Consider the following 26,961-nt stretch of genomic DNA (forward strand, 5'->3'; position numbering starts at 1 on the left):
AAATTGGTGATAATGTTCTCTTAATTGCTAAATCTAATGGCTTTCTCACCTGTCTTTAATTTTCTTGACTGTTTGCAGAATGTAATAATAATAAATAATAGCTAGCGTTTCTATAGCACCTACTGTGTGCCAGACATCATGTAAACACTTCACCAATATTTTTTTTATAAGATTCTCAGAACAGCCTTAGAAGATAGCCATTGTTATCTCAGTTTGATAGGTAAGAAAACTGAGGCACAGTTAAAGGGACTTCCCCAAAGTCACACAGCCAGTAAGTATCTGAGGCCAGAATTAAATTTAGAACTTTCTGACTCCAGGACCAGTAGTCTATCCACTCTTGTCATCTAAATGTCTCCTAGCGCATTTCACACTGTTTAGTTGACTCCTTCTGGTTAAATCTGTCTTCTGTCTCTTTGTTTGTTTTGTTTGTGTTTGTTGTTGCTTTTGTGGTTGTTTTGTTTTGTTCTGTTCTGTTTTCTTTCCCTCTTCCCTTGACCCTGCTATCTCTTGATTCTATTCCCATGCGTCTGCACCTTGGGCGCACATTCACTGTTAGGAGGCATGATATGGATGCTGATTTAGCGCAGGAGAGTGAGAAGGAATACTGAGAATCACATTCTAGAATTCCATCTCCATATTTGAACCCGTGCTCTGGGAGGCGCAGGAGCAGGGAGCAGGAAGCCAGGCCCAAGCCCGGACTGAGGCTGAGCCCGAGGCCGAGGCTGAGGCCAGGGCCCGGGGACTCCACCATGTTCCTGGTGAAGTCACTCCTGGGCGCGCAGGGCAGCCGCACCGGGGCCGGGAGCGCCAGGGAGAGAACAGGCGGGGTCGTCAGCGGGCGCAGTGAGGCTGCCATGCGTTACACTCCACAGCCCCGGCCCGCTTACACCCACTACTCCCACTTCCCGGAGATCGAGGAGATCCAAACGTTCAAGACGCAGTTCGAGGCTCTGGCAGGAAATAAAATGGAAGTGAGCCCCTCTGAACTGATGGAGATCCTGAATAGGGCGCTGTCTCCATACTCGGACCACAGGACCGGCCGTTTGGGGATCTACACCTGTCAGAGCGCGCTGGCCGTCATGGACAGCGAGACCAACGGTAAACTTGGCTTCGAAGAGTTTAAGCATCTTTGGAACAACATAAAGAAATGGCAGGTGATCTACAAAGCTTACGCCTCGGCCCGCACGGGGACCCTGGGCAGCCCGCAGCTTCAGCGCGCCTTCGTGGCCGCAGGTTTCCATCTCAGCGAGGGGCTCTACCGCCTCATGGTTCGTCGATACTCCGACCACGACGGGACGTTTGACTTCGAAAACTTTATCAGCTGCTTGGTGCGCCTCGATGCCATGTTCCGTGCCTTCAAGTCTCTGGAAAAAGAAGACAGCGGGCAACTCAGTCTGAACTTGGAAGAGTGGCTGCAGCTGACCATGTACTCCTGAGACCGACGCGTCTGTCCACTTGACTGGTCATCAGGAGAGAGATTGCCAGGAACACCCCTCCCCCCGCCCCCTTCACCCCTTGCAGCTCTGTTGATCTCAGACCCCAATGTGAGAACCCTCTGGCTCAGGCACCACCAAACACTAACGTGTGCCCCAAACATGGCCACCACCAAGGAGCCCCTGATCCCGCCTCTGCCCCCACTCCTACCTTCCCCTTCAGGAAGGTGCCAAACACATGCTTCCCCCCACAAAAGCTCATACTCAAAACATGTTGCCCACCAACATCCCTGGAAACATGCCGCAAGCAAGCCATATGCCACTGACTCTAGCTCCACCTAGCACCCTAGTATGTAGCACACTACGTACTTACACATTCAGGACACATGCTTAAGCATGACAGCAAGGCACCATCATATCACAAGGTGCTGTTCCCACGGGTTCATCCTGCATCTAGTACTTTCTCCCATTCCCCAGGTGCTTCAGGCCCAACCTCCTCAGGTGAAGGGGTCAAAAGAAAGAGAGAGGAAGGAAGGAAGGAGGGAAGGAAGGAAGGAAGGAAGGAAGGAAGGAAGGAAGGAAGGAAGGAAGGAAGGAAGGAAGGAAGGAAGGAAGGAAGGAAATATGCTGCAAAATGACTTTAAACATAGAGAAACAGTAACAATTTCCACAAAAAAGTGCAAAGAATGGCTTTGCCTCATTGAAAATAAACAATATATATTCATCCCAGATCTCTGCCACCCCTTGAAGAAGGGGCTCAGTTGTTAGACCAGCATGAATCCATATAAATAGGGGCAACTAGCTTCTGTATTACCCAGCTTTCATATTGTTGAAGAGAGTTGATTATGGCCAATGACAAGTCTGAGGCAAAACTTTGAAATAAGCACAGTTTCTCTTTTATCATCTGTTCTACTTTTCCTTTCAGTATCTTTCTCCCTCTTACAGGTACTCCTTCCTTGGTGCCCTTCTTCTTCAGTTCTTCCTTCACAGATATCTTCATAGCAAATAAAACTACAGAACTTTCCTTCCAACCTCCTCCCATAAATAGGCCCCAATTCCTCCTCTGGTACGTTTACTTAGGAAAGCTTTCTGATCCCCAATGTTACATTAGTGACCGATGATAGGTTAATGTGTTGCCCTGAAAAGCAACCTATTTTTGTTTATACAAAGGTCTCTTACACACAAAAGTCTAAGGTCCAAACATTAGTGTAGGATTTTCCAGTCACTCTAGATGCCAATGGTGTCATACTTTGAAACAGGCTAAGTTTTTCCTGTGCCTCTCCAAGAGCATCACTTAGGTGATTTTCTGACTATGAGTGAGATTGTTCCAAACCTATATTCTTGGCCATTGCTGACTTGGTAATATGCAGCTATAGCTACTGGAATTCTACTGACTCATGTTGAATGAACCAAATCTGTTCTCAGGAAATTGTTTATTTGTTTGTTTGAATTTATTCGGTTTTTCTCCCTTTCTGTATGTTGAAGACTAATAAATTTCTTTTCCTAGAAGCTAAGTATGCTAGTGCTTTGGTTCATTACTAGATTTCAGGTATTATATAGGAGAAAATTTAGCAAAGGAACACTTCTCACGTTCTGATGGTTGGGGAGGGAGAACCTAGCTTTCCAAGGTACATCTCTTATTTACATATTATTATGCTTATAAGCACTACTCAGGCAATAGTTCACAAATGTTGGCTAACAAGACAAATATAAATGGGAAATGACAAATGTCTTCTTCATTGTAATATTCTTACTATTATATTTCTGCCATGACCTATGATTTCATCAATAAAGGGAATATATATGGAAATTTTCTATAATGATGCTTATTGACACCTGCAAGTTATCCTGGAACAAGGCTCTCAACCTTGTGTCCATTGTTCCCCAAGGAATCCATGGATAGATTTCATTGGATCCATGAACTGGGATGAGAAAAATAAATACACACATACACATACACACTTACAAATATGCACATGTATATTATATATAGCTTAATTTTCACTAATGTTTAACTGAAATTTAGCATTTCCTTAATTTATGAATATGAACAACAAGAATTATACTGAGGTCAATAGACTTTACCATACGACCCACAAAAAATTAAGAATTTTTATCTTAGAACATTAGCTGGGGCATTGAGAACTTAAATGTCTTGACCATGGTCACTTAGCTATTATGAGTCTTAGAGGCAAGATTTGAATAAAGGTCTCCGTGATTCCAAGTAGACATTCTGTTCACTATTTTTATAATATATATGCAGGTAAGCATTTTTACATAAGGCTAGAATGGTAGGAAGGTACTTGTCTGTGAGGATCTTTGTATGTTAGCTAAAGTGTTTGGGTTTTGTTTAATAGACACTAACGTAGCATGTTATGGTTTTGAGAAGACTGGTGAAGGAGGAGTCATGGTCAGAGAACCAGCTCTCCTACTTACTACTTGTATGACTTTGAGCAAATCACAACCTCTTAATGTTTCTCTCTCTCTCTCTCTCTCTCTCTCTCTCTCTCTCTCTCTCTCTCTCTCTCTCTCTCTCTCTCTCCTCCTTTGATTTAGATTTCCTCTAAGCCCTTTCCAGTTCCGAATCTACGAACCAAATTTTCTAATTGCATGAAAAAAATGGTTTGGAGGGATTGAGGCCAGGAATGGTGTGCAGACCGAAAGTCAAAAGCAACCCATGAGGGTTGTTCCTCCTTGCTTCACATAGTAATTCATTGATTAATCAGTTTGATCCTATGTGTTAAACCTAACACCTGCCAGTCACTGTGCCAAGTTCTCAAAATACAAAGACCAAAGTGAAACAGTCTTTACCACCAAAGAGCTTTCATTTTTCCATGGAACATGTACACATATAAAATTATATACTTTTTTAATACGAAATTTAAAAAAATGGGGGTTGATGGCATTTGTATCTGTGGGAATAGGGAAAAGCTTTATTAGGAACTAATGTTTGGGTTCAGCTTTGAAGGGATAAATGGTTTCTAAGAGGTTCCCTCTAAGGAGGGAATGCACTCCAGGCAGTGGTGGGGGCAGCTTATGCAAAGACACAGAGATGGGAAATGAAATGTCTTTTGTGAAGAACAGCAAGAAGGGGAGTTTGGCTGGACTACAAAACTTATGAAGAGAAGTAATGTATAGCAAGCTTGGAAAGGTAGGTTGGAACCAGACTGTGACAGGCTTTAAAAGCCAAACTGCAGAACTGGTATTTATTGGATCTTGGGTGTAACAGGGATTCATTGTAGTTTACTAAACAGAGAAGTGACAAGGTCAGACCTGTGCTTTAGGAATTTCACTTTGGTAGTTGTATAGAGGCCTGATTGGAGTCAGGAGAGGCTTGAGGGAGCACAAGTGATTAGGAGTGCAATAGCTGTTCTCAGGTAGTGGAATGAGAAAGAAAAAACAAAACAAAACATGGTTATTTCAAAGTGTTTCTTATATTGATAATATAGATGTATATTATACATATATATATGTATATATATAAACAATAAATATACTCTGGGAAAGTTAATGACTCATTTGCAATTAGCTGCTTTTGAACACTAAATGATGTGTTTATTACTTGAACAAGTTTAAGTAGCTTCTGCTGTATTGAAAACTGTGACTGTAGCAGCCTGGGAGAACAGAACAGAAAAAGGAATTTTAAATCTGTTTTTGGTAACTGTAGTCATAATCATCAGCCTGACATTTCTTAGTTAGGTCAAGGCTGTTTTACTCAGTTGGAGGCCTTCAGCCCTTAGATCACCATTATTTAGATGTGAGAAAAGCAGGATGCTAAAGATAGGGCTTTAACAATATGATTGACTCTTCTTTGGGGGAATCTTTTTCTTGAAATACCTTATGCATACAACCTAAATTTGCATCATTTGCATATGGGGAGGGGGGTGACTGGGGAGCATCAACCCACCTACTACATATTTTCATTTTCAGCTCACAATAGCAATAACAAACTCAGTGCAGAACATTTCATGGGAATTAATGACTGGCTAGAGTTAATGGACCAAAGTGCAACTCCTCCCAGGTGATCATTAATCTGTAGGAAATGCCCAGCACTGCAATTGTAAACACTTAAATAAAATAAGCTCCCTGGAGAAGGTGAGGAGGAGCTCTCTGCTTGGGCTTGTCACTACTGGACAAACAGCAGTGTCGATTTGTGAATAAATCTCTTGAGAAACAAATCATCTGTGTTGCAATTGTTCTATTTCCTAAACCATTGTGCAGCATTTACAACTTTTCCAAGTGCCAATGGGAGGTTGTATTTCTTCAAAATTTACCGTAAGAAGGAAAGATCCTATAGCTTTGTTTCACAAGAGGTCAGGAAAAGAACATCCTGCATTGTGAAGAGCCAATAAGGAAAATTAGTCTTTGACAAACCTTTTACTTCAAACCTACACCTGGATTAAGATGCACCTACTATTTCATTACTTAGCATTTACAACATTCATGGTCAATATATTCCAAAATGTTTCCAAACACATAATTTTTACCACCCTACTCTTTCTTTCCTCATACAAACACACAGAGCTTCTGAATTTAAATGACCAGAATATATCAATCTATCAGGAGACACTGTGGAGCAGTAGATATAGACTGTTGTGATTAGAGTCAGAAAGATCTGGGTTCAAATATAACCTTCCTAATTATCTGAACCTAGGCAACTCACCTTGATACTATGTGCCTCAATTTACTCCTTAGGACTTACCTGTTAAGTTATAAAAATGGAAGTCAGCCTGGAGCTCCCAATCTAATGCAATCATAGATCTTAAATGTATTTATACTTATCTACACTTCTTTATCATCTCTATCATCATTATCATCTTCATCTTCTAACTAGCTATTTATATCTATATCTCAACAAGTACAAAATAGTACTTTTATTTTTTATCCCATTTCTTTTTTTATTCTTTTGAAAGAACAACCACAGAAAACTGATTTTTTCAAAAGCATAAAGAGTACCTTTAATATCCAAGAAGATATATAAGAAGAAATCTTTCCCTAGTCCTTTGTATCTGCAAAGGATCATGGAATTTGGAACATTTCATATAATCTCAATTTTTTTTTCTCAATGTATTGATTGATTTTTCTAAATTGTTTTCTTCTTTTTACTTTTAAATTAATTATTTTAGCTTTAGTTTTCAACATTCACTTCCATGATCTCTTGAGTTTTTTCTCCCCCTCCTCCTTCTCCCTCTGTGCAATCTGACATAAGCTCTACATATACATTCCTATTTAATGTATTTTCACATTAGTCATGTTGTAAAGAAGAATCAGAACCAATAGGAGGAACCATTGAAGAAAGAAGAAACAAAACAAAACAGAAGAAAAAAAGAGCATATAGTATGCTTCAATCTGCATTCAGACTCTATAGTTCTTTCTCTGGATGTGGATAGCATTTTCCAATATGAATCTTTCGGATATGTCTTGCATTGCTGAGAAGAGCTATGTCTGTCTAAGTAAGTCATTGAACGATGTGGCTGTTACTGTGTCCAATGCTCTCCTAGCTCTGCTCACTTCACTCAGCATCAGTCCATACAAGTCTTTCCAGGTCAAAATAGTACTTTTAGAGGAATGCCTCTTCCTTACCCATTTTTGTATCTACTCTCTGAAACCATAGTATGGTAGAGATAATCCAGCATTTGGAGTGAAAAGACCTGGGTTCAAATCCTAGTTCTGCCATTTACTATGTATGTGATGCCAGATGTTCCATTTTATTCCTTTGGGCCTCAGTTTCCTCATCTCTAAAATGTAGGGATTGTAGCAGATAACCTTTAAGGTCTCTTCAAATTCTAAATTGATAACATTCTTATAATTGGATCAATGCCTTTCTACATTGTGTTCTAACCCAATTGGGTCTTGTTCTTTGCACGTGACCCTACCTTGAACGTCTCTCTGTGCTGTTTCATGCCTGGAATGCTCTCCTTTTCATATCTTGCCCTTTTAGATTCTTTTTTTTAAACTCAGCTACAGCATCAGCTTCAACAAGCAATCTTTCCTACTTCTTCCAGGTGCTAGCACCTTCCACCGAAGTTACTAATTACCTCATGTGCAAATATTTATATTTTGTACCACAGAATAGGCAATGAGGACCCTGCCCCCATAAGGATCTGTACTGAATTTGACCAGATGCAATCTGCCACGTAATATTTGGCTTCTTATGGAGATTTTCAGCCAGAGCTGAACTTGCATAGAAAAGTCCCAGTGACTCAATCTTGTTCCTCTTCCTGCCTGGCTGCATTTGAATGAAGAGGAAAGGACTTTTGTAAGCTTTTGGAAGGGAAAAGAAACCTAGCTCCAGTGACCTGTTCTCTCTACCTTTGATAGCATATAGCTATCAGCATACAGCCCTGATGTGGCTTCTGTCCTAGTATGTCTATTCTTTTCTACCTTTCATGAAGAATTACTGGTGATAGAATGAACTAGCCTGCAACTTTATCAGCTTCTAAAGGTCAGAAGAGCAGGATGACAAAAGTCCATGACAGAGTCAATGTAAGAATTTCCTGGCAGTCAAGCCTGGTGAGGAGTGAAGCAAACATCTAGGGAGCTGCTTAACCAGAGAAGCAGTGTCATAGTCAATAGAGAACAAGTTGTCCATCAGCTGTGCTGAATTAGGAAATGAATTTGGTGAGGATGAATGCTTTGTAGCAACTGGTTTAAATTGGAGCCCACTCTTCCCAGGGACTAAGTTGATAAAAGGAGCAGTGGGGGTGGATGTGTGTGTGGGGGGTAAGTGGAAATGATGTGTTTTCCCTCTTGCCATTTTCTTCTTAATAAATATCCCATTGTAAAACCTAATTGATGTTAATGGGTTAATGATATTGAGTCACTAAGCACTTGTGTTTGACTTTGAGGAACACATACTGGAATGGGAGGTCAAGCCAATATAATTCAGAGTACACCCTTCATCCTCTCAATGTTTGTTGTTGTTTGTCCTTAGTTTTTATAGAGGACCAATGACATAATGGGGTGATGTCTTGACTTATGTGAAATGGATTTAAGTGATGCAGAGTTACACAAAGTTATCAGCTTCATTCTCTCTTCCTGAGTCATTGAGTTCCAGTGACAAGACAAAAGTCAGGACAACTGTAGAAAGCCCAGGATGCAGTGGATGATCTTGGCCTCTTCCATGTCTGACCAAGCTCTAAGAGCTCTGCAGTGCCTGCTTCAGACAACTTCATTGCCTTTGGAAAAACATTTTCACATCTGCCCATTCTGTCAGGGAAATACTTCATATAATTGGGGTATCCCCATGCCTCTCTGATGGGTTTGAGGCCTGACAGGTACCCTCAAGCTGGTTAAAGCCATATGCTAAGATGGTTTACCAGGATTTAGCTGCTGTGCTTGCTACAGCTCCTTGGAGCCACAGACGAGAGTTGGAGGACAAGTGGACACCAAAGGTGGATGAGCAGCCCCCAGAATGGTCTGGCAAGCCCTTGCACCAGAGCGACTAGTCAATGCTGAACACCCCATATATCCCAATATCATCTCAATGGTACTTTCAGACTAGAGCAGGACATATAACCTTGCTTTGGGAAATTAACTTGCTAGTGAGTATGGGTAAGGAAACAAGTCTAGAGGCTTACTATATTAGCATAAACTTATATCTTCATACCTTCACTGATAGACTCTAAGCACTCTGAGGCCAGTGACTCCTCTTTTTTTTTTCTTTTTTATCCTCTAACATCAAGCACAACATCTTTTATGTGGTAGGCATTTAGTAAATAGGTGTTGATTGATTGAATGATTGATCCTAATTACATAATCCTAAAATATGTTTAAGAGTATTTTAAATTACATTTTTGGGGATAGTGATTTTTTTGGGGAGGAGTGAGTGTTATCATGGAAAGAATGCTTTTATTCAAGTAATATTCCACTTCATTTTACAGCAAAATTTCAGTACAATGACTGGCAGACAGGAGGTTCTTAGTAAATGTTTTGTTGATTACATTTTCTTTTCTTGAGCCTTTCTTGGTTTCTAAGAACATATATCCTCCTACCTTGCTTTAGAAAGACTTTGTTATTTTGAATCTACATTCAAATCACAACATTTTGAAACCAGAAAGAACTATAGAGGAGATTTAGGTTCACCCTCCTTTTTATACCTACAACCTTCTCAGAGAAAGGTAAGGCCCAGAGAAGCTGCAGATACCAAGTTAACACAGCTAAATTCAGAGTGGTTTTGATACTACATTCTCCTTATTCCAAATCTACTTCTCTTTTCAGTATATCAGACCACCTCCCTAAATACAAATCACCTTGCTTGCTGCCACAAAACAATTTATTAAACTGGACAATTTGTTTAGGTGTGATGTTTTATTAAACTCTCATGCATGACTAATTAGTAGGTAGCTGAGACTAAAATATGGGTATCGTACTTATGGGCATAAAATATGGGTACTATGCTTAAATTTATAACTAGTATTAACAATATAACGATATTACTCTAAATATTATTCATAGCAGATATTCTATCACTTCTGGCTTTTCCTTTTCTCCTGTTTCTCTCTTTATATCTTCTTTCTATTTTTTTTATTTTCCCACTCTTTTTTATCTTTCATCTTTTCTTTACCTCTATTTTCTCCTTCTTTCTGTCACTGGCATTCAGTAACATAATAGTCATCTGGCATTTTTGATTAGTACCAAAAAGACAAAGAACTACAATTGATGCAAACTTGCATCATAATTTTATTTTAATGTAAATCTTTTCACCCTTTCCTAATTTTTTTTTTTGCCTTATGGATGGAAAATATAAATGTGCTATGTTAATTGATGCAGCTTGGTCCTTTAAGGTATTCTTAAATACTAGTACTTCTTGTGTTAACCCTGCTGCTGGCATTCTGAAGTAAAGAATCTGCTAACTCCCATGGAAATGAAGATCTAAGTTACCAAGCCAACAATCACAATCACTGGAAGTAGTCTGAAGCCAAAAGCCTGCTTTTCACTGAATTCATTCTTTTAGTTGACTTTTCCCATCAGTTATCATGATAACCTTCCCATTCTCTTCAATGAGGAGATAATTAAGTGTTAACCCAGATGCCTGAAGCAAAGGAGGCATAACTTCTGAGCTGGGATCTTGATATAAGATGTGTGGGAGACCATGGAACTATTGTTCTTATCATTTCAGGATTTGGCACTTTGTAAATCCTTCTAAGTACACATTTAAAAGGTCATCTGAACTCAAAACAACTAGCAAATGCCAATCTGTGAATGTGTGTTTCCTTTTCCTTTTTCAAAGTTGTAACCATATTCCTAACACAGAACTGTATTGCCCATAAAGTGTAGCAGTTTTGGCATGTAAGTCAAGTCAGGTAATAAAATACTAGCAAAGTTAGAAACATGCCTATCAAATGAGCTATTGAGTACATACTCAGTAAGTATATCCTCTTTTTCAGTAGATATTCAACCATTGTTTCAGTGAAAGGATAAATATGAAGAGGTCACAATTAGGATGGGAAATATAAATGGAAGCACCAAAAATAAATGTACAAGAACATGAACAGATACATAAATACACAATTTTGAAAGTAAAAATCACACAAAAATAGATCTTTGACATCAGAGAACACTCCTCACCACAAGATTTATGGGGTTGGGGTTGTTATATATAGAATGATTGCAACTCCTGCTTTTTCAGGTTCATCTGGCACATAATATATATTTTTCCTTGACTCTCCACTTCAACTTCTTTTGTTCATTAGACTTTTGAGGGGTTTTTTCATTACATTTTAACAAAAAAAAATAATTTACTGGTTCTTTTTCTAAAAGAAAAATTTATTGGACTCCACTTCCAGGAGCCAAGATGGCAGAGTAAAAAGGTAGTCACTCATACCCTCCCCTATCAACCTCTGAAAAACCGGAAAATATCACCCCAGAAAAAGAAAAAAACAACCTAGAATAGCTGAACTAGAAGAAAGACAGGGAACAGCAGTGCAGCAGCCCAGCAAAGGGGTCTCCCAGTGCCTCAGCAAAAATAAGGGAAGCAGCACTACAAAGGGCCCCAGGCAGATAAGCACCCTGAAGCACCCATCTAAAAGGAGCTGAAGAAACCTAAAGGAAAGGAAAAGCAGGCAACCTAGAATTGTCTGAAAGTTCCAGCCTTGCTGAGTCCAGCCTAACTGTTAAGCTGCCAGAACCCTACAGCTTCCAATTGCCAAAATAAGAGGCCCCAGCACACAAAACCAGTGACCAGCACCTAGGCTCCCAACACAAGAAGCTTGGGTCAGTACCCTCTGTTCCCCAGCAGGAGAGCTCAATCTCTTTAAAGGCCAGGGAATAAAGAAACACCATGAGTAAAAAGAAACATACCGTAAATTCATAATATGAAAAGAGTGAAGATCAAGAGAGAAATTCTGAAGAGGACAACATTGTCAACAAACCCACATTTGCAGCATCAAAAGGGAATATGAACTGGTCTGAAGCCCAAAAAGCCTTCTTAGAAGAGCTCAAGAAAGATTTTAAAAGTCTATTGAGAGAGGTAGAAAAGTCCTTAAAAAATACAATTGGCCAATTGGAAAAAAAGTACACTGAAGAACACAAGTCCCTAAAAAACACAATTGGCAAACTGGGAGAAAAGTACACAGAAGAAAACAAATCCCTTAAAATGCAATTGACCTATGGGAGAAGTAAGTACAAAAACTAACAGAAAAAAAAAACCAATCTGTTAAAAACTAGAATTGGACAAATGGAAACTAATAACTCTATGAGACAGCAAGAAGCAGTCAAACAGAAACAAAAAAAATTGGAAAAAATAGATGAAAACTGAAAATACCTAATTGGTAAAACAACTGACCTGGAAAATCGATCCAGGAGAGACAATTTAAAAATTATTGGACTACCTGAAAATCATGATGAAAACCAAGAGCCTGGACAGTATCTTTCAGGAAATCATAAAGGGTAACTGCCCTGGAGTCATAGAACCAGAAGGTAAAATAACCATAGAAAAAATACACAGCTCACCACCTGAAAAAGATCCCAAATTGACAACACCAAGGAATATAATAGCAAAATTCCAAAATTACCAGATGAAAGAGAAGGTGCTGCAAGCAGCCAGAAAGAAACAATTTAAATATCATGGAACCATAGTCAGGATTACACAGGACCTTGCAGCTTCTACATTAAAAGATCTCAGGGCGTGGAACATATTCTGTAAGGCAAAGGAGCTTGGATCGCAGCCAAGGATCAACCAACCTGCAAAAATTAGTATGAGTTTTCAAGGGAGGAGATGGATATTCAATGAAATAGGGGACTTCCAAACCTTCCAGATAAAAAGACCAGAGCTCAATGAAAAATTTGATCTTCAAGTACAAGATTCAAGAAAGACATAAAAAGTTAAATGGAACAGAAAGATACAATATGTTGTTAATAAGGGTGGACTGTTTAAATCCCTGCAAGGGAAGATGACACTTGTGACTCTTGAGAACTGTATTGTTCTTACACCATGTTAAAGGAGTATACATAAAGGGGGTGGATAATAGTTGACTTTGATGTAATGATAAAAAAAAAATCTGATCAAGTGGGTTAAATGAATCCAAATAAGTGGATAAGTCTAATTTTAGAAAATGTACTGAGAAAGGAGGAGGTAGACAAGAGTAAATTACATTGCAGGAAAAGACACAAATTCCTATTACAGCAGAGGGAAAGAAGAGAGGAGTTGGGCATTTTTTTGAATCTTACTCTCATCAGAAGGAAATAACATAATCAGTTAGGTATAGAAATCTAACTTGCCCTATAGGCAGTAGGAGGGAAAAGGGGAAAGAAAAGGAAGGGGGGATAGAAAGGAGGGAAGAAGCAGTAAGACAAAAGGGTGAGAAAAGGGAAAGGGAGGGAGGAACTGAGGGAGGCCATGGTCAAAAGCAAAACACTAGTGAGTAATTTTTACTTACAACTTCACTAATGTGAAAATATGTTTAATAGGTATGCAAATATATAGCCTATATCAGATTGTGTGCTGTCTTGGGGAGGGTGGTGGGGAGGAAGGGGGAGAAAAATTTTAAACTCAAAAGCATATGGAAGTGATTGTTGATAAATCAAAATAAATTAATAAAAGAAAAAAAGAAAAAATAAATTTTAAAATTAAAAAAATATTTATTTCCCTCTTTCTCTTCATTATTTATTTTCCCTCTCTATCTATTCTAGACTTCTGCTCTTTGATTCATTGTATTTAAGTTTATTTATTCCTTTTTTAGTCTAGATATTCCTCAAAAGATTAAAGATTTTGAGTTATCTAGTTTGAGATTCCTCTTCTGAACAATCAATATGTTATTGCCTTGTAGATCATGCAACTTGAGCCACTTTCTCATTTGTTCCTTGCCCTTAGAAATGAAAGTAGAAGAAAATGTATTGCCCCTTGGTGTATTAAAAAAAAAAACACAACAAACTTTCCTGCATCCCTGATTAAATGCAACATTAACCTTTCTCCTGTCCATGATTATTTTTTGTCCATTAGCCGTGAAATCTCTTCTCCATTTCCATTATGGGGTTTTTTTTTTGCATTCAGAAGGTCTACACAGTCTTCTTGTATTATTTCTTGAATTATGTTTTTGAGATTTTTAACTACTTATGTTCTTCTAGTAGATTGTAATCCTTATGTAGAGTGACTCCATGTGTTGTAAGGCCACATGTAACATGGGGATGTTGCTATGTGGCTTCAAGGGAGGCAAAATAGACATTTCTAGACACTTTTCCCCACTAATCTTCTCCAAGAGAGGCTTTAATTTATGGAGGGGAAATAGGAAAGCAGAGCCAGAGGATGCCATTCTGTTCTCCTCAGAGAGAAGGGGTTTCCAGTCTAGAATTATATCATCTACTCACTTAAATATTGTTAGTTTAGGGGATGTGGTTTTCAGGGTCCAGCTGTCTTCTGATTGCTGTTTTCTTATTGGGGTGAAGCAAGATCCCAGCTTCCATATCTAAGGCTGACTCTTTTCCCACCAAATATCATTTGCACAATGAACACACACATAGCAATTAACCAAAAAATCTATTTATCTAAAACATATCAAAAACAGAAATAAGAGAAGGTATACATGGGAGAATATACCAGACAATACAAAGTGAAGGAGCTCTCCCATTGGGAATGAAGTAACTCAGCTCAACTAAAAGAGAGAGAATTATGAATCTGACCCGAGGGGAAGTTTCTCAAAGTCTTAAGTGTTGTAATCTGGGTGTTGGAACATTATAGAGACTTCCAGTTCTTCTCTTGTCTTCCAAGAGTCTTTTATATTTTTTTTATTTTTCTAGCAACCTGAAGTAGGTTTGACATCTTCTCTCTTCTTTCTGGAAGCCAGAAGTGTCCAAAGTCCAAAAAGATTCTATAAGTAGAAGCTTGAAGAGCACTTGAAGAAAACTGAAGAAATCTCCACTCTCACTTCCCCCAACTTTGCCCTATCCTTTAGGCAGTGCAGGGCATTCATTTCCACCAACGAGGAGAGTGTGCCATACCAAAAGGCTTTGGGACTGGGGTTACACTTAGGTTATTTCATAGCATCTTGTCTTTGAGATCGATATGTTTTGTACGTATAGAGATAATATTTTATTTTGATTCATCCTTCCAGATTGCTTTAATCGTTGCAGATTTTCCTTTACTTTGGTGCATTTCAATTGCTGAGTAAAATTTCAAACACTTGAATTGACTTTCTTCTCTTCTAATCACACATATAGACAAGTTTCTAGCATTGTTAAATCCTGACTTGCCTCAGGATGCCTAGAACAAGATCCAGGAAAAGATGTTAGTATCACTATCATACTATCTATTGAAAAAGAAAAAAAAACACATAACCATTAATAACTTAAAACAAATGATGTTTTTTAAGGGTTTTAACTTAAACAGTTCGTAATACAGCATGTTTGGGCAGAATAAATATAAGATGAGTAATTGAGAAGCATTTGGCCATTTGCATCCATATATATCTGCCCCTAGATGAGATTTTTCTCATTAGCACTAATCACTCACAATCTATACAAATCCAGGAATTTGAGGTTCTTGAGTACCAGTCTTCGAGTCTGATTGCTGTGCATTATTGGGCTTGGTACAATGCCTGAAATGTGCCATCGAGTTCCATCAAACACACTAAATGAGAAATTAATTTCCCATAAAATATTGTATGGTTATCTATATTGGATCTTAAAAAGAACTCATTTTAACTTCCAGGGAAATTATCTGCAGAAATCCAAACAAGCTCAGACATGTTCAAGGAACTGAATAGCTGCTGGGCAGGCAGATGGGAAACTTCAACTACATTCAAGAGTACTGTGAATAATAGTTTAGTAGGCTGTTAAATGTGTATGAATTGTAAAAGTTGCCTGCAAGAAATGTTAAAAGATAAGGATTATATTACTTATTATTCAGCAGCATAAATGAGATAGAAAAATAAATGGCCTAACATTTAATAATTTTATATCCATTAAGAACTAGAGATTCTGACAGCATGTACATCACTTCAGAGTTCATGCTCCAAATTTATTACATGTGGAAGCATATTTATTCATCTGAATCATGACCATGGAAATTCTAATGTCCTCTTTCAAGGAACTGGATGAGACTTGACATGACGTAAGAAGTGTAGGCATAGCTGCATGGAGTCACAAGCTAAACAGACAAAGAACCCACCTAGAAATGATTAAGGACTCCAGTAGTCAATTCATCCTGTTAATTACCTGCCAAAAGTTTTAGGTGCATTTCTTATGAGTTTTATAAATGTTAATTACATGTAACCAGTATTAGTTGTATAGAAAGGTTTTAAAAGAATGGGATGAAATTGCTGAGGAAGAATAATACTTGGAAGACATTTGTGCTCTTGTATTTGCTTTGCATTAAGTAAGGGATATAATCTACTGGCTTTGCTAAAAGAAAGCTATCAAAACATTTTCATCTTGTTTTATTTAGTTTTCCTTTATGCATGTTCTTCCACACTTTTGGAGCTTAAATCTTATAAACTCAAAATTGTGTTGTATTGATTAAATTAAACTTCTTAGTAATAGTGTCATTAATTTTTAGAATTAACATAAATTATTCAAGTAATAGTCCCAGATCTTAAGTGTTGATATGTATTCTTCATCTCTACCCCAAGACTCTCTTTGTCTTTCAACCAGAATATACAAATATAAGGTGAGAATAATAATTCCATTCTGATATTTTTGGCAATACCCTTACACTATATTTTCAATCAGAAAATTATATGTGGATACTTCAAGAAGCTGTGATTAGATGAATGTGAGTATTTCCTATTTTGATATAGATAGTACCCTAGCCACCATGCACAAAGTTTTCATATATTTCTATGAACTAAAAAACAACTCAATGACCTGATGGATACCTTTCTGTGGCGATAAACAAGATATAGTGTCCTTTATGATCACTGTGTTCACTGCTTTCCTAGATTTTGTAGAACCTACCCAAGTTTTTCCTCTCCTTGGATAAATTTTGAAGTCAAAATTTAGAGTCAGTTTTATTACCAAGGGTAATGGTAAATGGATATAGTCCTGAAAGAAGATTGGAAGTGTCACACCTTTCCAGGTGTTTAAGCTGATGGATTTGGCTACTGAATCTGAATTCTCATTAATGAGTTTCTCATTATCATAGGGGTTGACCCTGACTCATCATGCACATCCAAGATGTAAAAGATGGCCACAGTATTAGGGGAACACACACACACACACACACACATAATTTTCCTAGTTGCCGTCCAGGATATTTAGGACACGAGTGAAACAAGCATAATCCAAATGATGGGTAAGGAAAAATGCCCTGGTTTACCAAGACAGTTGCAATCATGCTGCTCTGTAGTCTTCATTATGCTGTACAAGATCTCACAGCTAATTAGTAACAATTCTAGAGTGAGATCCCAGATCTCTTAAGTAAAACAGAGTAGAGTTCTCTGACTCAAAGACCAACAATTAAGAGAGAGATTTCCGCTATTGATTAGAGAAATGCAAATCAAAACAACTCTATGGTACCACATCACACGTATCAGATTGGCCAACATGACAAAACAGAAAAATGAGAAATGTTGGAGAAGATGTGGGAAAATTGGAACACTAACGCATTGTTGGTGGAGTTGTGAAATGATCCAACCATTTTGGAGAGCAATTTGGAACCATGCCCAAAGGGCTATAAAAATGTGCATACCCTTTGACCCAGCAATAGCACTTATAGTGCTATTTGTATGATCTCTTTGAGATCATGCAAATGGGAAAATGACTCACATGTACAAAAATATTCATAGCAGTTCTTTTTGTGGTGGCAAAGAATTGGAAATTGAGAGGATGCCCATTAATTGGGGAATGGCTGAGCAAGTTGTGGTGTATGAATGTAATGGAATAATATTGTACTATAAGAAATTATGAACAGGCTGACATCAGAAAAACCTGGAAAGACTTGTGTGGTCTGATGCTGAGTGATGTGAGTAGAACCAAGAGAACATTGTGCACAGTAATAGCCACGTTGTGTGATGACTAATCTTGATAAACTTAACCCTTCTCAGCATTACAAAGATCTAAGACATCTCCAAAGGCTTTGTGATAGAAAATGCTATCCACATCCAAAGAAAGAACTATGGAATTTGAATGCAGATCGAAGCATACTGTTTGCTATTTTTTTTTCTTTTCTGTTTAGTTTTGTTTCCTCTTTCCGTTGGTTCCTCCTATTGGTTCTAATTCTTACTTCCAACATCACTAATGTGACAATATGTTTAATAGGAATGTATATGTATAGCCTGTATCAGATTGTGTGCCATCTTGGAGAGCATAGTGGAGAAGAAGGGGAAGAAAAATTTTAAACTCAAAAGCATATTTAAGTGATTGTTGATAAATCAAAATAAACCAATAACAATTTTTTTAAAAAGAGATTTACACCCATATGATTAATTCTGTACTTGAATGTCATATGGATTTATTCTCAGATAAGTGCCATATCATTTTTTTTGTCATCAAGCATTTATTAAGCACCTCCTATTCACTGCCACTCTGTTAAGCACTAGGGATACAAAGAAAGTAAAAAACAGCTCTTTGTTCTCCAGGACCACAAAATTCATCTTCCTAGACATTCAATTATATATTTTCATCCTTTCTACAATCCCTTGCAATCTTGTCTTACAAAATTTTCTGCCTTGTTAAACTTTAACCTTGTATTATTCCACCTTTCGTGGACTAGAGGAAATCATATAGTCCAGTTGACTTGGTTCAGGACAAATCTGTCATCTAATCTCAAATGGTTCCTCACTCCCTCAAGGCAATCCTTTTATTCTTTCTTAATTGGTTCTTTGCATTCTCCATAATGGTTATTTCAGTCCCTGGCTTTATTCTTCTAGGATCCTTACATACACTGAGATCATTCTCTGTGCCCTCCCTTATCTTTCCTATTCTACATCTCAAAACCAGGAACTTCTTTCAGTGCCTGAGGTTTTCTCACTCCAGGAAAACTTCACTTTGCATCTGCTGGTCCACCAGGTTTCAACTTCAAGGAGAAAGATTCCCATCCCAGAATAAGCTCAACACTTCTCATCTCATCACTAGGCTACTACTCAAACCTTGTGTAATACTGTGTCCCTCAGCTTCCTCAGCTTGGTGTTTGGAGGACTGGAGGGCAGAGTACCAAACATGTAACAATGCCTGCCTTTATAGAGGCAGAAATTGGACTTTCAGTCTGCTCCACTTCATATCTACTGCTCTACTTGTTTTCAATTCCAAAGAACAAGATACTCCCCAGTTTGTTACATCTGTGATAAAGAGAAATTGAGGCACAAAAGTCTGAGCACAATTTGTTTATTAACAGGTGGTAATTACCAATAAATTGAGATCTAATTTACCAGTAGTCAAGGATATCTCTAACAGCCAGAGTAGCCTTTTTCATACAGTGAAAAGATAGGTTATATGAGGTGCCAAAAATATTTCTGTTATGAAAACTAAACTAAGACTGTAATTCATCTATAGCAGAAATAATGGCAGGCTTACATTTGTCCTGACTCAGAAGAGGGGATCTCCAAGACCTATGGTAATAAGGAAAACACAGAGCTGAATAACATCCTCTGGAAAGTCCTGTATCAGACAACTCCCTACTCCAAAGTGGTCTGGTGTTAGACAAAACATTTCATGACTAGGCAAACTCATCTCCACAGCCACCACCACCAATGCCTCCCCTCTCCATTTCTGGAATGAGACAGATTGAATCCAGTCTGTAGCCCAGAAGAATAAGGAAGCTAAATTGTTACAAATCCTACTATTAAGGCCTATACAATTAAATCAAAATCTAATTTATAAGTATTGAATCCAGTAATTTATTACAACTCTCAATTATTAATAAATCAATAATCTAAATTCTATACCCTCTCAACTCCTGCTTTCCTGCCTACTTTTTTTTTTAAATAGAATATGTTGTATTAGGAAATAATGAGTTCACAGTCTCTGGGAGTCTTGAATTAGAAGCTGGGAATATCACAGAAGAATCTTCTATTCCAGGACAAGTTATACAAGATGATCTCAGAGGTCCTTTCCAACTCCAAGATCCTGTGTTTCTAATGGATTCCCTGAGTTTTCATTGAGATTTAGTATTCAGTTTTATTCCATTTGTTCTCATGGATCCAATGAGTTTTATAGGACTAGGCTAGGGATTTTCTTGAATAAATAGTAAGCCATTGTGTTGATATGTACTAGAATTTAAGAATGTCTTGAAAGATCAAGCTGTATCAATTGACACTGCATATTTTTAACTGATAAGGAAAAGAAAATAGGTACGGGATGAAAATTCTTTCTAGTATGAATAAATGCCAGCTGATTGATTGATTCAATGGAAAGACATGAAGTAGTCTACAACTATTCAATAGAAAATCCAGGAAGAAATCCAACAATCAGAAACTAATGTATTAATCTAACTCTGGAGTGGGGAAAAGGGCACACATATTTTGCACAACTTTAAAATGTCAACTTGAGGGTAGGCTCTGTTTTGATTTTGTCTTAGTATAACCAGAATCTAGTAGGTACTGAATAAGTGTTTAAATTAGTTTGGAACAAATCCTGCCTCTTCAAGGGTTCTTTTAAACAATGAATTATGGTATAAGAGATACATATTCTTCCACTTCTTAACATTATTAAAGAACCAATTTTCTGGGACTCAAGAACAAAACATCTTTGATGATATTTGAAGTACCCTCCACTCTTGAAGTTTCTCCCGCTGAAGGAATGGTTCCTTTCAGAACTTCCATTTTAGGGGTGGGAGTGGGGGACTCCTAGGCCAGCCATATATTCCTTCCTCTCCAGTGTGGAATCCTGACTCTCTTCTAGTCTTTCTTTACCATCATCTTTCCTCTCCTCCCTCTTTTAGTTTCCATGTATGTGTTGTTTTCTCCCATTAAAAGATAAGATCATTGAAAGTAAGAGATATATTTTTGTCTGCTTGTATTTGCATTTCAGTGCTTATAAGGGAGAATAAGCATTTATGCAGCATCTTTATATGTCAGGCACTGTGCTGAGTGCCTTTTTTAAAAACAAATTTCAGTTGAACATCAACAACCTCTTGAGGTTGATACCCTATTTTACTGAGGCAAACAGAGGATAAATGACTTGCCTGGGTTCACACAGCTAGTAAGTGCCTGAAGGCAGATTTAAATTCAGACCTTGCTGACTCTAGGCCAGCACTCTATCCACTGAGCCATACAGCTGCTTATCACTATTGCTGGAATATAGTAGGTGATTAATTGCTTGTTGAATGACTGTCTGGATGACCAAAGATGTGACTATTGGAAGCTGACATATGCATTTGAAAATTGTCAGGCCTGTATATGCACTAATGTCATGGGACTTGGCTACAATGGGAATCCAGTGAGTAATTTGAGGAACTTTGCCTCTGATCTTAATTATTAAAATTACCTGTTGTTTATTTACCTTTTATTTTACTGGAGCAACCTATGCAATTCTAAATTTCAAGCAGACGCCTTTAGACATTACAAACATAAGATACTTTATCCAGTGTCCAAGTTCCCTCTTTATTTCTAATACTACATCTTCATTATAAACACAGTGGTTCAAGCTGTTGCTGTAGGGGTTAAGCAGGAGGTATTTATTAAAACTAAATTCAAACAAATGTTAGACAGCTTAGAATAGCTACTAGAAAAGTAGAGATAAAAGGCCATTTGTTGGCTTAATTAAAATTAATCAGAAATAATAAACCGGTTATGGGAAGAAATAATATAAACACATAACACTAATCTCCCAGATCCAAATTAACACAACAATTTGACTCCATATCTCATTGATTTGATATTTAAGGACAGAAGATGATATTTGAAAGATCAGAACTAGTTAGTATACATGAAAGCTAATACTTGAAGGCTTTGATTCAACATTTTTCTTTAATGTGTTTAAACAATTCATAATTAAAAGTCCTCCCATCCTGAATACTGGAAATCATTTCTTAATGCAAACTTAATTGGCTGTTATTACCAGACTAGATTAAGTAGGTTGTTTTCCTCATGGTGAGTTTACCTATTATACTTATAATTGGAAATAGGGCTTGTTCTCGATCTCTCTCACAGTTTAAAATGCCACATTCAACTTTTGTTACTATGAACCTCTAGCACATTCTTAAATTGGCAAATTCATAAGCCATCTCTCTCTTAGTTGTAACATGTCATGGATTAATTTGCTCTCTGGGAGCTTGAAGGGGTTGTGGGCTTTGTGATTGGGTGTATTTGCATTTCTCAGCATAATCCCTAAAATGTGAGAACCTGATGCTCCTGAGTGTGGGGATGGGAATTACTCCAAGGTTACCTTTAAGCAATGGGAAAAAAAAAGTTCTTACATCTTTAAATTGAAAATTTAAATTAAAACAAATAGAAGATTTAAATTCTTTAAAATCATACTTCAAAAAAATTATAATGAGACCGACTTTCAACATACTTCAAGAAAACTCTAAATGTAATATTAAGCAACTTTATTGAACCCCAAATATTTCAAAAATAGACTCTACTGTTGAGCTTTTTTTTTGATGTAGCTAAAACTTACTTTCCTAAATGTTGTATTTCTGAGAACCCTGACTTGATAATGAAAAAGCTCAAATATGTCTGTGATCTTACTGATGTTTGCATTTCCTTATAAGCCATTTATTTCTTGGTGTCTCTAACCTATGTCTTTCTACCAATTTTCCACAAGGGATCTTTCCAACATATTAGAGGCCTTCCTTCCTTTCCACTGATGTTTTTATCATATGAGTTAAGAATTTCATCATGTTTCTTCATGCTAATTAAGTAATAAATTATTGAAAAAGAATAAGAAGAGATAGTGTAAAGTAAGAAAAATGCATCTTTTTTGCTAATAAAGTAAGGAGCTAATACAAATATACAACCCACAGATCCATTCCTTAGAACACAGTCAAAGGATGTGAAGAATTAAAAAAAGATTACAAAATCTCTAAAGGACCAAAGAAGAATATGTTTCATGTTAAGAAAATTAAGAATTAAAACATCTTGGAACAATGCAAATTGGTGAAGAAAACAAAAGTTTCAAAGTCAATGTTGAAAGGCCACCTGAAGTAGGCATACTTTAATGGAATGAAGGTTTTACATAATCATTCAGTATAACAGTTTGGAATTATGCAAGAAAAATTGCTAAATTGCTCATACCTCTTTGCTCAGAAACCCCAGAAGTGGGGTTTTAAATAAAGGAAGTAAAAGACAAAAGCAAAATATTTATAACTGTATGCTTTGTGGTCCAAAAGAACTGAAAATAGGTATATAGCAATTAGGAATGGGTTAAAAAAGACAATGTCATGTAAATGTAATTATGTAGTAAGAGATAACTTACAGGGAATTTGGAGAAATCTGGGATGATTTATGTGAAGAATTGCAGAGGAATATTAGGACGATTATAACAATATATAAAACTACAACAATAGAAGTTATAAGATCACAAAAATGACTCCATATGTCTTCTTTATAAGAATGCCATATTCACAGCACAATGCGTGGTGCACTGTAAGCCTTTATTAAATGTTTTTGACTACTTTTTTCATAAGAACTTATTCTTTTTAAAATACAATTTTAATGATGCATTTTGTCTTTATATCAGTTATAGTTTGTAATATTTTATTTTCCCCCAATTGCATGGAAAGAAAATTACCATTCATTTTTTTTTAAATTTTGAGTTCCAAATTCTCTCCCTTCCTCCCTCCCTCCACCCCCTCCTTCAGATGATAAGCAGTTTGATGCACATTATACATGTGCAATCATATAAACTATATTTCCATATTAATCATGTTATGAAAGAAGACAAAGGAAAAATACAAAAGAAATAAAGTGACAAATATTTTGCTTCCATCTGCATTCAGATTCTATTAGTTCTTTCGCTAAATGTGGATAGCATTTTTATCATGAGTTCTTTGGAATTGTCTCGGATCATTGTATTTCCTAGAATAACTAAGTCATTCACAGTTGATCATCACACAATATTCCTGTTACTATGTACAACATTCTCCTGGTTTTGCTCACTTCACTTTGCATCAGATCATGTAAATTTTTCAGGTTTTATTCTGAAATTGTCCTGCTCATCATTTCTTGTAGCATAATAATATTGAATTAGAATTATATACCACAACTTGTTCAATCATTCCCCAATTAATGAGCATTCCCTCAATTCCCAAATCTTTGCCACCACAAAAAGAGCTGCTATAAATATTTTTGTACACATGGGTCCTTCTGCTCCCTTCCCTTTTTAAATCTTATTGGGATGAAGATCTAGTTGTGGTGTTGTGGTTCTGCTGGATCAAAAGATATGCACAGTTTTATAGTCCTTTGGGCATAGTTACGAATTGCTCTCCAGAATAGTCGAATCAGTTCATAATTCCACCAGTAGTATTATAGTTAATTCTGTGATTGAGGGTGAGGAAAGAATATCTTGCTTCTAACTTTCCCCCATAATCCCACGGATAGATTCAAGTGAGGCTGTACATTTAGATAGAGGAGAAAAAAATGCATCTTTCTTTTCACTACTGTCACTGAAATTTAATATTACCTTCAACCTTCAATTATTTAAGAGCCAAAAAAGCAGAAAAAATGCCAAAAAGTATAAGAACCCTTTCTGTGTTGTGACCACATCTAATAAGGCACCTTGCATTCTGACCTTGTAGTATTCTCCTTTTCTGCTATTAAATGAGAAGTAAGTTTCATTATCTATTTTCTCAAACCAAAGCAATTTCACCAAGGCAGGAGTAAAGAAATCAGAGAGTACTGCAATTAAATTTGCTTGGGAGAAAGTTTGTATACTTTATGAGGTAAGCTTCTGCAAGACAGCATCATGCTTCTTGATAATGCAAAAAGTGGTTGGACCCCTGGCCAGGGTGGTGGTAGGGTGGTAGGTGGGGTGTGGCTACTGTTCAGGGAGAGTTGAAGTTCATAGGGAGTATGACATAACATGATAGATGAAAAGATAAAGAACAGGATTGGAACTCCTAGGCTCAGATTACAGAGCATTCCCAAGGACTTTGCTAACCCTGTTGAAAAACCTTGTTCAATTTGTTGATTTTTTCTCTAAAAAGATTTTGGATTTAGCCTAGAAGAAAGGAAAAAGAAAGGAAAAAAGGAGGGCTTCTCAGAGTCAAGGTTCTGAGGTAAGCAGTAAATCCCTGTAACTCACTGATATTCACCTCCAACTAACCATAAAATAGAGCCCCAAATCAAATCCTGGAACAGTAGAACTAGCAAAAGATGGGGTGATACAATCTTTGAGCCCAAGAAACTTGGAAGATCAGTAGGAAAAGTCTGTTTCAGGTAAAAGAGGAGAGCATTCTAGGACAAGAAGCTTCCCTGCAAGCCAGCCCCAACTCAGCAAACCATGGGGAGGTCCTAAGCCCTAGTGCAGTGCAGTAGGCAAATACCAACACCAGAACTCACCCCCCAGCCCCATACCTCAGCATAGCCAGGTGAATGGGCAGACTCCAGCTCTGAGAACTGCCAGATACTTCAGCATAGACCTAGGCAAATAGGCAGCTTCCAGCAATCAGACCAGCATATGCTTCACTATAGCCCACAGAAAATGCAAATACACCCCACCTGCCTCAGCCCATGCCAGACACCAGAAGTAGGACTTCATCTCAGCACCGGTGAGCTGCCAGAGCATTACAGCCTCCAGCAACATAAGCCACCCCAACCCCATGACACCCCATCAGCACAATAGCAAACTCAAGGGTCTCCTATTGGCTTCAGGGCAACATCACCACAGTACCAGATAAGCAGACAGTTCCTGCAGCCTCTGACACAAGAAGCCTGAGACAGAACTCCTTCTACCCCCAGAGCAGAGCTCAAATTTTAAAGGAAAAAGGCCAAAAAAGATGAGCATAAAACAAACAAACAAAAAAATCTAACCATAGAATAGTGGCAGAAAAGATCAAGACACAAACTCTTGAGGACAGCACCATCAAAACGCCTGTGTGCAAAGTCCCAAAGGGAAACTGGAACTGATTTCAAGCCAGAAAGAATTCATGAAAGAGCTCAAAAAGGAGTTTAAAAACCATATGAGAGGGATAGAAGAAAAATTGGGAATGGAAATTAGAGAAATGCAAGAGAATTATGAAAAAAAAAAGAATCAACTGCTTAGAAAAAGAAAAAAACAACTTATTAAGTAATAGAATTGGCCAAATGGAAAAGGAGATACAACAATTCACTGAAGAAAACCAATCCTTAAAAAGTATAATTGGTCAAATGGAAAAAGAAGTACAAAAGCTAACTGAGGGGGAAAAAAACTCTTTAAAAGTTAGAATTGGGCAAGTCGAAGCTAATGACTCTATGAGACATCATGAATCAATCAAACAATTTCAGAAGAATGAAAAAATAGAAGAAAATGTAAAATACCTCATTGGAAAAACAACTGACATGGAAAATAGATCCAGGAGAGACAATGGCAGAATCATTGGACTACCTGAAAGTCAAAAGAAGGACTTGGATAGCATCTTTCAATAAATTGTCAAGTAAAACTGCCCTAATATCCTGCAACTGGAGTGGGGAAAACATTGAAAGAGTTCACAGATCACCTCAGGAAAATAAAAACTCCAAGGTACATTATAGCCAAATTACAGAACTAACAGGTCAAGAAAAAATAGTGCTGCATGTGGACAGAAAGAAAGAATCCAAATACGGGGGAGCCAGAATCAGGACTATGTAGGATTTAGCAGCTGCAATATTAAAGGATTGGAGGTCATAGACCATGATATTCCAGAAGGCAAAAGAGCTAGGACTGTAATCAAGAATCACCTACCCAGTGAAATTAATCATAATACTTCAAGGTGAAAAAAGGTCATTCAATGAAATTGAAGGATTACAAGTGTTCATAAGGAGAAGACCAGCATTGAATTAAAAAAATGAGAAAAAAAAAAGGAAGAAAGATCTCCAAAATCAAGACCCAAGAGAAGCTTGAAAAGGTAAAATAAAACAAAAAGAATTTAATGAAGTTAAACTGTTTACATCCCTACATGGAAAGATAATATCTGTAATTCTTAAAAATTGTACCACAATAGTACATCTAGGAAAAAAACAAAAAACACACATAGACA

At 37.4% G+C, this 26,961-nt stretch overlaps 1 pseudogene; it reads left to right on the plus strand.

The window, feature by feature from the left end:
- The first annotated feature begins 734 nt into the window (after positions 1–734).
- LOC110203265 (calpain small subunit 1 pseudogene) lies at positions 735–3,202 on the plus strand (annotated as a pseudogene).
- The last annotated feature ends 23,759 nt before the right edge of the window (positions 3,203–26,961 follow it).

This window comes from Phascolarctos cinereus, unplaced genomic scaffold (genome assembly GCF_003287225.1).
Source record: "Phascolarctos cinereus isolate Bilbo 61053 unplaced genomic scaffold, phaCin_HiC Scaffold_3;HRSCAF=262, whole genome shotgun sequence".
Classification (NCBI taxonomy): domain Eukaryota; kingdom Metazoa; phylum Chordata; class Mammalia; order Diprotodontia; family Phascolarctidae; genus Phascolarctos; species Phascolarctos cinereus.